At 37.4% G+C, this 15,301-nt stretch overlaps 1 protein-coding gene across 1 annotated transcript in view; it reads left to right on the plus strand.

The window, feature by feature from the left end:
* Nucleotides 1-15,301, plus strand: part of LOC117298251 — a 65,724-nt gene that overhangs the window by 626 nt on the left and 49,797 nt on the right. The window lies entirely within an intron of this gene.

Genomic DNA, 15,301 nt, shown 5'->3' on the forward strand with positions numbered 1-15,301 from the left:
TGTTTGTTTGTTTGTTTGTTTGTTTGTTTGTTTGTTTGTTTGTTTGTTTGTTTGTTTGTTTGTTTGTTTGTTTGTTTGTTTGTTTGTTTGTTTGTTTGTTTGTTTGTTTGTTTGTTTGTTTGTTTGTTTGTTTTTTAAAGTCACCTGGAAATAGATTTTTTTTTTCTTTCAAACATAAGAGAATATGCTAACGAACAATAAAACAATTTTTTTAGTAATTGTTTGTCACGATTTACATATATAAAGTTGTTTGGGGGCTGACTCCGCCTACCCCTTTTGTGACGTCAATCGAGGCAGACTTTGCCTGCAATGCGTATAGTAAACACACGTGCAAAGTACATGTACGTTCAAGTCGTGAGTTGGTACGTTTCAAAAAGTGTTTTTCTGCATTCAGCAGCAATACACCTGGTCGTCATTGCCGGAAAAAAACAAAAAAATATTTTTTTTGAAACGTACAAACTCACGACTTGGTCCGTACATGTACTTTGCAATTGTGTTTACTCTACGCATTACAGGCAAAGTCTGCCTCGATTGACGTCACGAACAGCGCCCTCTCGGGTCAGGGTCTACTCTTAAATTTGTAAATACCATACGAACTGATTTTTTTAAACCTTAGTTAACTGTTTATTCACATTCCACTCATCAAAACACATATATTAGTGACAAATGCTTTATTTTCCAGGTGACTTTAATGTTTATTTTAAACTCCACGCCTGTGCTGGCATCAAACATTATTGGTTAATGTCTGTGAACAATAATTGAAAATTTTAAATAAATTATGATTCAGTAACTAGAAGACAATACTTATTCTTGTCATTGTGAAATTAGTAGTTAGCTAAGTGCAGTTCAGCCGAGTACCAAATTATGCCGAGGAGTACTCGAGTCCGAGTACCTGGGTTATCGAGTTCGAGTGTCTGAGTACCGAGTCTCTGATATCCGAGTACTGAGGTTCATCAGCTGAGTAGTACTTTGAGTATGAGTTTGAGTTCGAGTACCATGCGCCAAGTTCGAGTACAAGAGAGAAAGTACAAAGTAGGGCCTACCAGGATTATATAGCCTATTAGTACTTATAGTTTGTTATCGCGACTTTGAGTACCAGTAATTTATTTTGTAATTCGAGTTTTGAGTTTGGGGACTTCGAGAAGGGCCTACTTTTGCTAGCCGTGTACGGGTACGATAAAAACGGTAGGCCGGCGAGTAGTACATACACACAGCTTCACTGCAAAAACTTCAAATTTTCAAATTGACATGTAATGGGTGTTGCTACAATCGTTTCAGACAGGCGCTCCTCCTCCAGAATCGCGCCAAACCAAATTCTGAATTGGGTACATGAAAGGTTCGACGTCTGAAAAAGTTAGGAGCGACTGCACGTGCTATTAGATCCACTGTGGCATGCAGTCATTCGGAACTACTCTGGGACATCTTTGTTTCAGACGTCGATCTTGTTATTTAATAGCCGAAAGGCGAACCTAATTTAGAGAAAGTTCTCCTGTCTGAAACCAAAATTGTATTTGGGTCAACCTACCAAGAGGCGCTCCTGATCTATTTGGTTCGGCGCGACTCTAGCGCGCCTGTCTGAAACGGTGAGACACCGAAACCGAAAAGTGAATCAAAATTCACATCATACGGTGTTAAAACAACACCAAAGTCATTGCATATTATGAGGGACAACTCTTTTTCGAGTGGTCTTCCACTCTTTTAGATTGAAGTTTGCATCTTTTTGAGTGATTTTTCACTCTGTCCCGGAGGGAACCCCTTCTTAAAGAGTGAAAATAACCACCACATTTTTTAAAGAGCTATTTGAGGGACAACTCGAAATGTAAAGAGGGTACCGTGTTTTTCATTATTTTATTGAGAGAGTACCCTGATGTCATCTCTCCATCTTCTTCTCTGTCTACCTCTTTTCCCATTCCCTGTCCTTGATTGCAGAAATCCATTATTCTTGTTGTCCATTTTTTTTTCATTTCCTCAGGCAGTATTTCCAGCTCATCCTAATTTTTATCGTCCGTATGACGTCTATTTAATCCAGTTTTCTTTCGTATTTCTGTGCATCGTACTCAACTTACCTCTAATATAATAAGTCACACTGTAAATTAACCCAAGAACGCACTTATCGCAGAGCGACGCAATTTGGCTGTAATTACTGTGAATTAACGAAGTGCACTTATCGTAAGCGACTACTTGTCTCGTACGTAACAACGAGACTATGTTATGTCAAAGTCCATGTCCAACAGTTAAAGTGACGTCACAGTTATTCGGGCACAGCTGGCCAGACGAAATTATGTCACCGTTCAGTGTTCTAATGGGGCACTCGTTGACGATGTGCCTTGTGGTCTGAAACATAAGCCCAACAGTCACAGTCAACCTCATACAGCCCCAAACCTCAGCTTGAAGACACTGGACACTATTGGTAATATTGTCACAGACCAGTCTTCTCACTTGGTGTATCTTAACATATGCATAAAATAACAAACCTGTGAAAACTTGAGCTCGATTGGTCGTCGGAGTTGTGAGATAACTATGAAAGAAAAAAACACCCTTGTCACACGAAGTTGTGTGCTTTCAGATGCTTGATTTCAAGACCTCAAATTCTAAACTTGAGGTCTCGAAATCAAATTCATGGAAAATTACTTCTTTCTCAAAAACTTTGTTACTTCAGAGGGAGCCGTTTCTCACAATGTTTTATACTATCAACCTCTCCCCATTACTCACAATCAAGAAAGGTTTTATGCTGATAATTATTTGGAGTAATTACCAATAGTGTCCACTGCCTTTAAATTTGTTTTGTTGCAAGTCTCTGCATGATTTTTCTTTAAACTGTAAATCTTAGCGATGCGCAGAAAAACCCGCCTTTGTTATACAACAGAGTTTATACAACCTCCGGATATCTGACTGAGGGTGGGCAATCCTATCTTATGACAGATATTCTGAGAACATTTTTTTTTGTGGGCAATAAAGCACAGCCAAAGGCTAGCCGTGCAAGGGGAAACCCAGTTATTTTAGTTGCTTAGCAAACACCCGAGGGTGACTATTGGGCGTGCTATTAATGGCATGCACTGGACACTATAGCGTAGTTTTCGAGAAAGAAGTAATTTCTCACTCCGATAATTAAAAGACTTCGTGCCTGAGGTTTGTTATTTGATGCATATGTTGAGATACACCAACTGTGAAGACTAGTCTTTGACATTTATCAATATTGTCCACTGTCTTTAAGGCCTAATTAATATCGAAAACAGTTGTGTGTATATGAGCGCCTTCATTGTTTAGCTGACTCCTTTATCATTATCCCCTTTTCAACCACAATAAGGGTTATGACCATAGAGTTATGACTCTCATTTTAAGGTACTGCAGACTATGTTCATCTCAGTTGAAACCCGGGTTGTACTTTCAAAGATTAGAAAATACTGCTTAAAAACCCCTTGTGTCAGAAACAATGAGCAGGATACCAGTCACAAATTGTACATGTTGTTAGGTATTTTGGCATGCAACCTTATTCTGGTTAGCATAATTTGCTTTGCTTAGCAATTTTGTCGACCGTTAAGCAGCTCTATGAAACTGGGCCATGTTGATTAAAGCGAAGAGAGGTCTTTGTGATTGTGCAGTGATTGATTGTGTAAAGTTGGGTGAGGAAATTGCCGATATGTGTTTCATATCATTTGGACTGAGCAACTGTCACGTACACATGTGGGTATACTGAAATCAACTTAAAGGCACTGGACACCTTTGGTTATTGTCAAAGACCAGTCTCCTCACTTGGTGTATCTCAACATATGCATAAAATAACAACCTGCGAAAATTTGAGCTCAATATTGGTCGTCGAAGTTGCGAGATAGTAATGAAAGAAAAAACACCCTTGTCACACGGAGTTGTGTGCTTTATGCTTTTGATTTCGAGACCTCAAAATCTAGTTCTGAGGCCTCGAAATCAAATTCGTGGAAAATAACTTGCTCGAAAACTACGTTACTTCAGACGGAGCCGTTTCTCACAATGTTTTATACTATCAACAGCTCCCCATTACTCGTTACCAAGTAAGGGATGCTAATAATTATTTTGACCAATTACAAATAGTGTCCGATGCCTTTAAACATAAACCATCATTTTGATATCCGCTATCTAGATTGACAAACAAACTTGATAACTATTTTCAACAACCAACATCACCTGGTGTTTGCAGTGACAGGATTTCTCGAATAACTAGAGCAAATAGGAGTAATGTACTTTTCTTCGAAAAGGGAATGTTGTTTGGTAATAGATTCGTGAACCAAATTGTGCCTCAAGAACGCTTATACCGTGTGCATGGTCCAGGGAAACATGAGTTATGTACCGACGTTTTACACTCAACCGTGCCCACGGTTGGTCGTTTCCCAACGTCTAATTGTATCATCAATATTAGAAACAGCCCCCAGCCCCCGGTATGAGGTTGTACTTTTTACTCTTATTGCAGACTGCCTCCAATCATGGAGTAAAATTTTTCCCTCCATTCCAATCTATAACGTTGAAAAAGGTACCCTCGGCTTCGCCGCGCTGGCTACATTTGCCACCTACATGGGTGATACAAAAAGCCATTCACCCCACCACAGCGGGCAATATATTTTCTATAACGTTCCAATATTTAAAGGGAACGTATTATATTGGAACCGTTTGCTCTTTTTAATCATTATATAAATGAAGATATATACAATAAAATTAGCCTGTGAAAAGTTTCATTTAAAGTGGTAGCGTTTTTTAAATATCGCCGAAAATCAGGAGCGGTTCAGTCCACGCTGGAAGAATATTTCGTAATTGGCATACACAATCTGATAAACGTTTCAATGTATGTAGCTGTAACATTGTTCAATTTCAAATTTAATAAAAATGTAGGCTTATATCTTTTCCAAAACCACATTACGTCGAAGTGAAATGTTTCTCAAAATGCTGTAGCCTATACATTTCCGAACGTTGCTGCACTTTTAACCATCAGTTTTTATTGTCGTTGTATTTATCGCGAACGGTGAGCTGCCACAGTGGTTCTCAAATACCTCTGTTGCCCTAAGACTAGTTGATCCAAATTCCCATCAAAATGTTTTTGATACCATGAAATAGTCGTGTACGTACACAATACAACTAAACCTATCGTGTATGTACATGTACATGATAACTTGTTATGTACGTACTCGATAAGAGGTATTTATGTATAATTTTGTGTTTTGTGTGGCGGCAAAATGCTTCCGTACCTTCTTTCTTCCACGTACATTATTAACTGTTACACTATACACTAAGAATTGATTGTTTTGTTTCTGTTCCGAATGACAAGGTCTAGGTCTGAGATAACAGCGTATCGATCCCACCTAACGATCTCACGTAACGATCCCGTGTTCTTGGGCTAATTATCTACATGAAGGAACAAGGTTGACGAACGTTTGAATACGTCTCAACCTCGGATATTTTAGTCGTATTTTTCTTTTATCAGAAACAAAAATCTGAAATTCATGCATCTTAAAATTCACTCAAATTAGAAACAAATTTCATTTCATTAATATCCCAACATTGCTGCTCTTTTTTGTTCGTTTCTTGAACCCATCCTAAGTTAGGACGAGTTTAGGATCTGAGTAATCCTAGCGTTTCGTAAAATCGGCGAACATGTGAAACTTAACTTCTGAGTATTTTTTGTGTTGTTAACCTTTTAACAATATCTACTTAAAAGTAGACATATACACAGCCCCAAACCAAGTCGGCATTTCATTTAACGTAGCGCAATTAATCACTTAATCCACCCGTGTTGAATTTAGCAACCTGTCGGTTATTTTCATCTGATTCCTCCTCCATCACACTTTAAAAGGGCTTCTTGCCGAAACATTTGAGTTGTTATTTGATCAAGACGCTCAGGTCCGGATCACTGGCTTCCGTAAAACCAAAGAGGAAGTTTCTTCCTCCATGATGAGACTTTGATCACATCATCCCACGCCCTAAAATCACCCATGAAATGCCCAAACACGGAGCGAAGTCCAGGGGCCGATTTCAGATAGAGAGGCAATAAAATTCATCAGTATTACCGTGTTTTGAATCAATGTGTGGTGTAGAGGTTTTCAACTAGTGGTTTAAACCCGCCGAGGCCAGGTTCTTGATAATGTGACCGAGACGAAGTGGGTGATACCTGACCTAAGATTTTTAACAAGAGCCGTCAAGGAATCTTAGGTCAGGGGACCAGACTAAGGCATTCTAAGCTTAATACACCTAGCGCAGAAATTCGGCACTTGCACGTAAGCGGCAAAATGGTGATCGTAAGCGCGGAATTCGGCGGTTAGCAGAGCCATGAAATTTGGCCCCTGTGTGTAGAACCGGAAGCACCGAAATTGCCACTGTCGTAGTTATTTTCAATGGGAAAATATGTTTTCTAAGTCGATTTACAAAAAGGGAATCCTTAATAAAAAATCTTTAAAAACAATTGAGGGTGGCAATTCTAAAGTGCGGGGGGAAAAATTGCGAAACGGTAGTGGTGGTGACGAGCTCTCCATCAATGCAAACACTCTTTTTAATTCTCTACGTGGTTGAGTCCACTGCGAACCACTTAAAAACGCTATTGACTTCCTTTACAAAAAAGTACATGCTTTATTTTGATAAAACCTTCGAATAAATGGAAACTGGTACACTATTGCTCTCATTTCGGGGATCACACGTAACGATGCAAGAGAATAGCGAGGATTATTAAAAAGCCAGCAGAGGATTTCACCCTAAGATCTTTGCCGTTGATTAAAATGAAGAGGCTCAAAAGTAGGCCAGCCTTGAAGTGGTGTTCAACAGAGGCCCAGTTAAAGGCACTGGACACTTTTGGTAGTCACTCAAAATAATTCTTAGTATAAAAACGTGTAATGTCCTTAACAACACCCTTGGCAACAGATGTAGCCGTGAGCTTAAGGACACTGGACACTATTGGTAATTGTCAAAGACCAGTCTTCTCACTTGGTGTGTCTCAACATATGCATAACATATCAAACCTGTAAAAATTTGAGCTCAATTTTACGGTCGTCGAAGTTGCGAGATAACTATGAAAAAAAAAACACCCTTGTCACACATATTGTGTGCTTTCAGATGCTTGATTTCGAGACCTCAAATTCTAATTCTGAGGTCTCGAAATCAAATTCGTGGAAAATTACTTCTTTACTTCAGAGGGAGCCGTTTCTCACAATGTTTATCAATACTATCAACCTCTCCCCATTACTCGTTAATAAGGTTTTATGCTAATACTTATTTTGAGTAATTACTAATAGTGTCCTCTGCCTTTAAGCCGCCAATAAGGATACAGCATCAGCATCAACATCAGTCCATCATCTATATTAGTTGACCAGCTTGTTAAACTACTATTAGATTTAATTGTAACCTCATAAACAAAAATTAATTTAATTAAATTTTAATATCTCCTGAACTGTTTCTTAAAGGACTTGTGTTGTCATAGCAACATTGCCCACTTATAGTAAGTGGAATATAACCGTTTATTAGGTTAGTCGCATAACATGACCGAGTTTCGGATGTATAATCCTTATTTTTGTTTTGCAAGAACATTATTTGCATACATTTATAGAAAACCTTAAAGCTATTGGACACTTTCGGTAAACAGTATTGTCCAAAGGCCCACACTTCGTGTATCACAACTGATATAAAAAATAACAAACCTGTGAAAATTTAGGCTCAATCGGTCATCGGAGTCAGGAGAAAATAACGGGAAAACCCACCCTTGTTTCCGCACGTTTCGCCGTGTCATGACATGTGTTTAAAATAAATCCGTAATTCTCAACAACGAGAATTGATAATTGTTCTCGAAAAGTAAAGCATTTCATGGAATAATATTTCTAGAGAAGTCTTTAACCATTACCTTCTGTAAACCCTGTAAATTATTTGTAAATCTGTGAACTTTTATTTTGTTTCTGTTCCGAAAGTGTACAATGTCTTTAAACATAATGTTTTGGGTGACATCATCAATCGTCATAGGCTACTGCCCATTGACGCAACAACCGCCCACCTCTCCTTGGTTGTGTGGCTGGTGCAGGAGTGAAGTGGGTGTGAATTTATTTTTGTTTATAAGCAAAGATCTGTTCTTGAAGGATTGATTTTACTCCTGTATATCTGTTATGTGTTATGTTTTGCTGTGTTGTGTGTGGTCATTATTAGCCTCCTAGAAAGACTCTGGCAGGGCCGAAATGTCAGGCCAGTATAAATTTAAAAAAAATAATGGCGAGCACATTATTTGCAGAAAATTGCAGAAAACCTTATTGGGTGAGAATTTTTTGTTTCTATAAGCAAATCTCTGATATTGACAGATTAATTTTACTCATTTACTTTTTGTGTGTGTTGAGTTGACATTATAAACCTTTGAGAGAGAATCTGCTGCAGGCCGAAACGTCATTAACTAATTGTTTACGTAGACCATGCATAGGTCATTTTGGTTGGTATAAAAATAGCAATTTGCAAAAAAGCTAATTATATTTTCACCTTGGTTTGAAAATCTGACCGTTGCAGCCCAAACCAATTCATTTCAGTTCGGTTCCATTCCATTCAAATTAACTCAATCCAATCAAATTCAATTCAATTCAGTCCAAATGTTGATCCAGAATAAATATTGAACGAGATGTTAAAAATAATGTACAATGACGCAAAATGTAAATAATTGCTGGTCGTAAACATGTTTGATTTTATGAAAATAAAAGTTCAGCTCTCTAAATATAAGAATGTATGACATTTCAGAGGTAGAACTTAATGTCAATAATACTTACAAATAGTATTGCTTTAAAGGCACTGTACAGTTAAGTTCAAACTTTCACAGGTTTGTTACTTTGTGCGTATATTGAGATACACCAAGTGAAAAGACTAGTAATTGACAATTACCAATAGTGTCCAGTATCTTTAAGGGAGGTTAACGGCATATACCTTTGTACATTAAAAGTTACCCTGTATGAAGCACTGCAGTTGTTGGTAATGCATCACAATTTGAATAAATAATGAATCCTTCACAATACACTATTTCTGTGACGTCACTCCATTGATGACAGTGTAAATTATTGTTACGAATGTACACTCAACTGCATATTTGCAACGAACCTACATTTAAAAGGTCGATTCGTAATTCAAGTAAATACAATGTGCCCGGTCATGCTCATGCTAATCGCAACATTTTCTGCTTAAGCAGCCCTATGAAATTTGGCCCATATCTATGACGCCGCTCTGTAGCATAAATTGACGTCGTATAAATACCGATGTTATCTCAAAGCCTGCTGATTTAACCTTGCTAGTTTTTCAATCCATACAAAAAATCCTTCAAAGTTTCGATTATTTTTGTTACTCAATGTACACAAGCCTTCAGTAGCAATCTCATTTCCATTTAACAAATTGATGAGGCCGCCGGTCTGCTAAGAAATAGACGGTCAGTTCGTTGCTTTCTTGTTAAAGGCACTGCAGCTGATTTCACGAAACGTTCGATTTAATTGACGAGTATAACTTGTCCTAACTTGGGATGGGTTCAATGCATCCTAACGTCTTCGGATACGGAACTTAACTCGTCCTAGTACTAAGATTAATCCTAAGTTTAAGCAGGAAGAGTTTGGGGAAATCGACGGCTGTACACGTTTGGTAATTAATCAAAATAATTGTTAGTATAAAAACTTACTTGGTAACGAGCAATGTGAGAAACGGCTCCCTCAGAAGTAATGGGTTTTTTTTTTTCAGAAAGATTTAAATGTGTCACTGAAATAATAAAGGAGATCTGAAAGCACACAAATTTGTGCAACAATGGTTTTTTCTTTCTCTGTCATTATTCTCTTGCAACTTCAATGACAGTTTAGTCAAAACGTCTACAGATTTTACATGTTGGGATACATCAAGTGGTAACACTGGTCTTTGACAATTACCAAAGGAGTCAGAGCCTTTAAAGACCTATCCCCTTAAACTTCTCATAATTTATTGATGCCACCTTCCCGGCACAGCCTGTAAGACTCTGACATAACTCATGACTTATAAATAATTAAAAACATTGAAATTACAGTTCAGATAGAGTAAAGAGCACATTCTACCAATTTCCTTGAATATGCTTCCGGTAATTAGTGTGTACGTTACAAAAAAAATCAATAATATAGAAATATGATTCTCTAATTTGGATCTCCACTGATGTATAAATAAGATAAACCTTAAAATTAATGGCAATTAAACCTTGCTTGGTTAGAAGTAATGTTGTTGGACAAAAATATAATTTTTATTTTCATATTTACATCTACATTTTATATTGGATCCGAACAACACATTGAAAGGTATACTTTGCCTTTAAAGGCACTGGACACTTTTGGTAATTGTCAAAGACCAGTCTTGTCACTTGGTGTACCTCCTCAACATATGCATAAAATAACAAACCTGTGAAAATTCAATTGGTCGTCGAAGTTGCGAGACAATAATGGAAGAAAATAACACCCTTGTCACACGAAGCTATGTGCTTCCACAGGTCTCCAAATCAAGTTCATGGTAAATTACTTCTTTCTTGAAAACTACGTTACTTCTGAGGGAGCCGTTTCTCACAATGTTTTTTGTATTATCAACAGCTCTCCATTGCTTGCTACCAAGTAAGGTTTTATGCTAACAATTATTTTGAGTAATTACCAATAATGTCCACTGCCTTTAAGACGGGTTTATTTCAAAGGATCCTGACTACAGTACTACCCGTATAACCATACCTTTAAGCGCGTCCTGTATTTCTTGTATACGTCAGACGACATTATTTCTCCTGGCTGAATAGCTTCAAAATCTTTAATATTTAATTGCCTCTATTACTGGACTGGGTGGAAACTCAACCCACGACCGAAATCGAATCTGTACACAGAGTTGATTAAAAGCCAAGGTACAATGCAAATGTCGAGTGGGTTGGAAAACAATGTTGAAAACCACCCTCTGTTTTGCTTACTAATTAAAGGTCAGCATGGTCTGAACTGCTTAGCATAATTTGAAAGCGCCAAAAAACAAGAATACCTTCTTCTCAATTGAAAAGATCAATTTGTATTGATTGCAAATGGTTTCGTATCGTCGTGATCAGACTCCATTAATGCGGAATTGCTTGCAATGATAGTCTGACACCCTGACGCTACAGAATACAAACGGGCATAAAGTACAAGTAACATAATGTATTCAATTTGCGGTAACACACTTTATTTATCTACTTTGCTGTGTAAATTTGTTCCTTGAGAACTTTACTAAAGGGTCTGTATACGTTTGAAATGAATGGCCATACCGCATCTTTGGATAGTGCATTTTGAGAGATTGTTCACTTCGAAGCACTACGGTTACAGAAGAAGAAGTTAATATTTACCCCAAGCGTATTTATTGGGTAGATAGTTATATTCTACTTTTAAAGGCAGTGGACATCACGTACTATTGAAGCATCGTGAGAAACGGCTCCCTCTGAAGTGACGTAGTTTTCGAGCAAGAAGTTATTTTCCACGAGTTTGACAAGGGTGTTTTTTCTTTCATTATTATCTCGCAACTTCGATGACCGATTAAGCTCAAATTTTCACAGGTTTGTTATTTTATGCATATGTTGAGATACACCAACTGTGAAGACTAGTCTTTGACAATTACCAATAGTGTCCAGTGTCTTTAAAACGTTTTTCGTAACAAACGTTTTAGACGCTTTTCATGGAGCAACTCGCCCAATCCAAGGCAACGTGTCCCTTTAATGAAGTCCATTGCCATCACAAAACGACCACTATCCACATCGTTTACATGTACATCATACTAATGAATATTCCTCGTTTTTATTGACCTCTGTGGAATTGGACTCAATTAATTAAACCGCAGTCCTCCTTCAAGCCGATTTGAAAACTATTTTAAGAACGATCTTTTGTTCAAGTATTTTGAATTTATTTATCTGCAGTTCGGTAAATTAATATTCTCCATTACATTCCATCTTCATAATCCATCCAGGGCCCCCAAGGGAGAACAGGGTCCAGTTTCATATAGCTGCTACGCACAGAAATTAGTTTAGCATGACATTTTTGCATTGATAAAAACAGTATTACCAACCAAATTTCCATGTGATTTTCAGGATAAGTAAACAACAGCTGAATACCAGTAATAAGCAATATGCCACAAATTGAAATTTGGTTGGTAAATTTAATTATTAGCAAATTTTTGTTCTTTAATTTAGCAGCCCTGTTCTTTGAAAACTGATGGGGCTCGCTACCCGGGTTAGATAAGACAAAATAAATAAATAAAATAAAGAAATAAACATTCAGCGTCATTTGAACTCTGTTTTTCCTTCTGTATTCCCGTCTCACTCTTGTCTATAAAATGTCTATGTTTACATGCTCATTTGTAGATATACTTTTGGGGATGAACGCGGAAGATTAAAGGTACATGGACACCTTTGGTAATTGTTGTCGAAGACCAGTAGTCTCACTTTGAGAAATTACCTCTTTCCAAAAAACTGCGTCACTTCAGAGGGAACCGTTTTTCCCCAATGTCTTATACTGTCAACAGCTCTCTATTGCTCGTTAACAAGTACATGTTATGCTTACAATTAGGTTCAGTCATTACCAATAGTGTCCAGGAAAAGGGATCAACGACAACACATGGAAAACACACAAGGTTGCTCTATTCATGGAGGTAGAAATATTTCTACCTCCATGCTCTGTTCAACATGTATGTTTGTCAGACGTTCTAGTAGTACAAATTTAATTATTTAATTGAGTTAAAGGCAGTGGACACTATTGGTAATTACTTAAAATAATTATTAACATAAAACCTTTCTTGGTGACGAGTAATGAGGAGAGGTTGATGGTAAAAACATTGTGAGAAACGGCCGTCTGAAGTGCCATACTTTTCGAGAAAGAAGTAATTTTCCACGAATTCGATTACGAGACCTCAGATTTAGAACTTGAGGTCTCGAAATCAACCATCTTAACGCACACAACTTTGTGTGACAAGGTTGTTTTTTTCTTTCATTATTATCTCGCAACTTCTATGACCGATTGAGCTCAAATTTTCACAGGTTTGTTATTTTATGCATATGTTGAAATACACCAACTGTAAAGACTAGTCTTTGACAATTACCAATAGTGTCCAGTGTCTTTAATGTTCAAGGCTCCCCTTTGTAAGCTTCGGCTTATTGTGTAAAGTCTCCAGGTGTTGTAATTTCAGTATCTGTGTTATGTGCACGTAGACGTTTCTAAATTGAAAATTAAATGAAGAGCACAATGGGAGACTTTGAGGCGCTAGGTGGCAGCAGACTTACCAGGTAAGTTTCCATCGTTTACGTAGTTCTGAGCGTGCGCACATTATCGAGAACAATGTATTTTACCTGGTAGGTCTGCTGCCACTAAGCGTCCTGAAAGTCTCCCATTGGGCCGTATTCATAAAAAATAGCAACTGCTTTTTCTAGGCTTTTGCTTACATCTTTATACAGATGTATGCATATATAAAGATGTAAGCATATATAAAGATGTAAGCATATATAAAGATGTAAGCATATATAAAGATGTAAGCATATATAAAGATGTAAGCATATATAAAGATGTAAGCATATATAAAGATGTAAGCATATATAAAGATGTAAGCATATATAAAGATGTAAGCATATATAAAGATGTAAGCATATATAAAGATGTAAGCATATATAAAGATGTAAGCATATAAAAAGATGTAAGCATATATAAAGATGTAAGCATATAAAGATGTAAGCATATATAAAGATGTAAGCATATATAAAGATGTAAGCAAAAGCCTAAGCCTAGAAAAAGCATTGCTATGTTTTTATGAATACGGCCCTATTATTCCAGTTTGAGACATTTGCAAGGCATGTCTAGTACGGTGCACTTATAGACAGCTGAGCCGAGCGAAATGTGTGTTCCCCGGGTGACATTAGGCATTACATGGGAATGTTAAAACCACATTCAAAAGGAACTGAACCCGTACGATACGTTTATCAAAACAACTCGAAACACACGTTTTGTAAGCCGGAAAAATAACCTACCGGAACGCAGCTTGTTTTTCTAAATTCAAAATTGGCACTGTTGTATAGTGTTCTTTTAACACCCTATAGTGTGGGCCTACCTACTGATTGGATCTTTCTTGTCTATGTGACAACACCCATGCTGTCAATTTAACACCCCCAGTTTTTGCAGCATGTATATAAGCATAAAGGCCCGGTCACACAGGATCCGATAACGAGAACGATAGCGAGAACGATAACAATTGGTTGAAACAATGGATTTTACCACGCTCATTCAACCAATCGAGGGCGTGCATTTTTATCGTTCTCGTTTTCGTTCTCGTTATCGGGGCCTGTGTGACCGGGCCTTAAGGGCCTTGTCACACAAGCCATGTTTTGCAGACAACTCGGAGCAACCAACTGCATTGCGTGCTACATGACCACTTTGTTAGCACATGAGTCAATTTTAAAACATTGTCTTACGATCTACAAAAGAAAATGTTAACAATCAAATGGTAATGCCTTTTCTTCTTGGAGATTGCCTGGAACTGGTTGCCCGTAAATTGCCTCAAGTGACATGGCCCTAAGATAAGTTTGAAAAAAAACCTTTCACATGAGATCAATTTAGCAAGGGTCCCTTGCTTAATTTTGGAGAATGATTTAGGCTGACCCATAATATACCTAGCTCTGAGTTTGGCAAGTTTAAGATCAAAACAAAAAATGAAAAGATATTTTAGTCATAACAAACCAGGTAAAGCCTAAATTACTTTCAGTAACTTTATTGTTGATCTCTCAAACCAATGATAAACACAAAATCCTGTTGTTTTCTTATGCATTTCCCCAATTTGTTTTTCCATCAAAATTAAACGCCAGACTTTGAGTTTACTTTTTTATACTCGAAAGACTACTGACTGATTACTAAATTGATAAGTTAAAAGCTTTTACCTTAAATAGGACAAATTGATTTTTATCCAAGCGAGTAGTAGCATTGCCTCATACCTAATTTAGTAAGGACGGTTAAATTAAACCTTGAAGATCGGTTTGTCGCTCTGTTATTCCCGTTCTTTGTTTGTCTTAGCTTGCATGAACAAATAACGGGGCCATTTCTTCGTTATACCTCACCGCCCATTACGAAAATAATTAAAAACAGCTAAAGATAGTTTCCAATTGACGTCAAACAATTTACAGTTGGCCATCTTTATGGGGAAATTTATAATTTTTGAACTCACAATTATACGTTTTTGTGCTACAGCAACGCGTGCGTGTGTGCATCAGACCCCTTGCATTGGCCGCCATCTTTGATTCAATGTGCACGCATGACAGGCTGTCATTGGCTGAGGTCGTGTGCAGTGCGTACACTCG

The sequence above is a fragment of the Asterias rubens genome, chromosome 13 (genome assembly GCF_902459465.1).
Source record: "Asterias rubens chromosome 13, eAstRub1.3, whole genome shotgun sequence".
Taxonomy (NCBI): domain Eukaryota; kingdom Metazoa; phylum Echinodermata; class Asteroidea; order Forcipulatida; family Asteriidae; genus Asterias; species Asterias rubens.